Consider the following 3,722-nt stretch of genomic DNA (forward strand, 5'->3'; position numbering starts at 1 on the left):
TTCAGCTAGACCAGTTCTGTGGAAGCCTGGGGAAGTGGGGGAAGATACCCTTTTTTTAGAGCATTTTTTCTTTTGAGGAGCAGTAAAGATCTTCATTCCCAGTGCACCCAGGAACCCCTAAGGGATCCTGAAATTAGGGGGAACTATTCCCCAGCCCTGAACCTGCCAACCTTCTACCCGTAGTAGAGACAGCTGGGGAGCTTGGTCCCCAGCTTTCCACTCTAATTGAACTCATGCAAATGAAAAGTGACTATCACAAACCCGAACCGTACATAGAACACTTCCAGCACCTCACCCTAGCCTGTGATCCCACCTGGGAGGATGTAATGGTCATACTGGGACAGACCATGACAGACTTTGAGAAAGAACAAGCGCTCAAAGGTGCTAGGGCATTTGCAGAGGAGTAACATGATGGATGATAAGTACCCAGGAGGGGAAACAGCTGTACCTTTAACTGACCCTGCTTGGAACCATAGTGAGCCTGTGGACAAGTGGGCACGGGAACGTTTTCTGGTGTGCATCACAATTGAACGAAATTCAGGTAGGCAAATGGCCATTAATTATGCCAAAGTGACAGCGAGTCACCAGGAAACTCCTTTAGAGAGGCTAAAGGAGGCCCTGAAGAATCATACTGCTGTAGACATAGATTCCTACGAGGGGCAAGTCTTAACTCAGGGACAAATTTACCACACAAGCTGCACTGGACATTTGCCCGAAGCTCCAAAAACTATTACAGAAACCTGAAGGAGCTACCCTAGAGGAGATGGTCACCTGTGCTAATTTGGCCTTTTACAATAGGGAACAGGAAGGAGAGGTTCAGGCCAAGGAGAAGGAGAGAAGGAAGGCATTCCCCAGTGCTGGCCGCACTTGCCTCCCAGGTGTCCCAGACCCATGCCCAAAGTGCCAAGTGCTATGTGTGTTGGGAACTGGGCCACTGGGCATGGAACTGCTCTACCAGGTGGGCCATGCCACCCCCACAGGCAAGTTAGCTACTAGGTGCCCCTTGTCCTATGACAGAGAGCCAAGAGGGAGGGGTCCATAGGCCAGGGAGCAGCTGCTCATTGAAGATTGGCATGGCCTGGCCAGCGAAGCAGCAGGAGAGCTGGGATCTCAGGTGAGCAATCAATGTGGCAGCAAGGTCAGTGGAGGTCCTCCTAGATATTGGGCTGCCTCTCCTGCCCTCACCTTCCCTGGACCCTGGGCACCATTCACAGGTGAAACCGGGGGAGCTGTTGCACCCTGACCCCTCAGAAACGGAGCATACAGGCAAGCACCCCTGAGAGCTGTTGGGGTGGTTCACTGCCACCCCAAGACAGAGAAGTGCCCCACAGAGAACTCTACCTCAGACCCCTCACAGCCTTTAGGCCAGTGAATGCTTTCACCCCGGTCCTGGGTTTACCTGGAACAAACACCCATGCCTGGCAGTCTTAAGATTGTTTAATTTATTTTCTGTGACACTAACCCACCTCTGAGGGCACTGCCATCTCACAACCTTACCCCTGACTCCCCTAGACCATTCACCTGCTTGTTTGCTTCCTTTTTCAGAAGTTCTCAGGTTACCGAGGTCTCTGAATCAAGCGTACCAGCTTCTGGACCACCAGCTCCTGGACCACCTGAACCTTATCTGTCCTGGGCCCTAAATGAACAACCCCCTCCAACAGAGTAGGAAGGGTGTGGACCCAAAGCCCACTCCACCCCTTTTGCCAGCAGGAAGTAGCTAGAGATGTCATCACCCAGTACCTCAAAGATTTGGGTCCATACCTTTTCAGTGGAGAACTGTTAGGTAGCTAGAACAGGGACTGGGGTGTCCAGTGCACATGCTCAGAGGTTAGAGCTTCCTGCTAGGAAGAGGTGGTACACCTAGGTGGGTGTTACACCTGGATCGGCCCCTCTGGGCCAGGTGAATTCAATTTAGCCAATGGGGCGGACCAGGATTCTCAGCCATGCCTCCCAGTGGAGGACCTGAAAATCCAGAATCCAGAGCCTTGTGGCCTTTCTGCCTCTCCAGCTGCTCCTCGTAGACCATGCAGCCATCTCCTCTGGCTTCAGGACTCCACGTGTGGGGGTGAAGTGCCCTAATGTGCCTGTGTAAACCTGAAACTTCTTCTATCTTTCTAAAACTCACTTGGATCATAAGCCAGGCCTTGGAGTGAATTCTTTCACACGTAAAGCCAAGGATTGAGGTATTTCCCACCCAGGGTAACCTAACAACTCCACAGCAAGACCTTCTCAAAACAGCGTTCACAGTTTTCTACAACAGAGAGATGCAAGCAAGATTAAAGGAGCTGCAAAGAAACAAGGTTAAATGCCAAATGCTACCATTTCCCCGAAAATAAGACAGTGTCTTATATTAATTTTGGCTCCCAAAGATGTGCTAGTTCTTATTTTCAAGGGATATCTTATTTTTCCATGAAGAAGAATACGGTACACATTTATTGTTGAACACAAAAAAAGGAAATTTATTACCTGTATACGGTACAGTAGTAGTTGTCATCACAAACCAGCATAACTTGACAAACTGTGAATCCTACAGTGTCAAGAACTTCTTGTTACTACCATTCTTTCCATGTACAACAATCTATGGTGCATTCACTCATTTATTCAATGACAGTCATGTCATCATCTTCTCGAACATCATCATAACAATCCAAACCCTGAATTTCCTGGTGGATTTCTGGTGACTCCCTTTCTTTCAGAATCAGTGGACCAAGTCTCTCACGTTTAGCAATAGCACTGTCGTTAAAAGAGTACCTCTTGTCAAGGCGGCCTGCTCGCAGTGCATTTGCAGTGCGACTGCCAGTGATGTTCTCCCATGAATCCTTCACCCAAGTCACAACCTTTGCAGTTGAGGTTTCACAAAGTTTCCACGCTGATTTCTCTCCATTCTATTTTCAATGTAGTCATTAATTTCTATGCACAAATTGTCCTTGAATGGCTTATTACAATATCAAGAGAGGAGATAGGCCGTCATTCCTGCGGGAGTCATTATTTGATCTATGTTTTGTTTGTGAAGAAACGTCTTCATGTCTTTCGCGTGGTGAGTGCCGGCTGCATCCCGGACTAGCAGACGTCTTTGGCTCCCTCGCATAACAGCGGCAGCATTCAATCGACCCACTTCCTTATAACTGCTTGTGTGGCCCAGGATTTTTCAGTTTCAAGAATAAAAATGTCCCAAACATGTTCAATCTTTTCCTTCTTGCCCTTAGAAATGATTAAAGGTGGGATTTTAGGGCCATCCAAATTGCCAAAACACAGGAAACACGTGCGCTTTCCTAAGCATTGTAGGGAATGTACACGGAGGAGGCACCCTGCTGTTCAGTTGTTGTTTGAGATAATTGGCCTGTAAACACTACAGTCTCATCCATAGCAATCATGTTGAAAAGATTGCATTTAGGGAAGTCAGCATCGTCAATAAAGCACATGAATGTAAGTGCTCGCTTAAGAACGTGAGCATCTTCCAGCCTAAACAATGTTGTGGATCTTTCTAAAGACAGTTCACTGCGCTGAAGGATATTATCCAGCCAGTGTTGTGATGCTGTGAAGTCTTCCAGGGCTAACAGTGAGCTGTGCAGCGGCACCCACTGTTACGGTTCAGAGTCCAGAGTTATGGTAGCTTGGGCGGGGCTTATTTTCAGGGGGTCTTATTTTTGGGAGGTGTCTTATATTCCAGCAAGAGGCAAAACTGTAAGTAGGTCTTACTTTGGGGGGATGTCTTACTTTCA

Source organism: Tenrec ecaudatus, chromosome 13 (assembly GCF_050624435.1).
Source record: "Tenrec ecaudatus isolate mTenEca1 chromosome 13, mTenEca1.hap1, whole genome shotgun sequence".
In the NCBI taxonomy this organism is placed as follows: domain Eukaryota; kingdom Metazoa; phylum Chordata; class Mammalia; order Afrosoricida; family Tenrecidae; genus Tenrec; species Tenrec ecaudatus.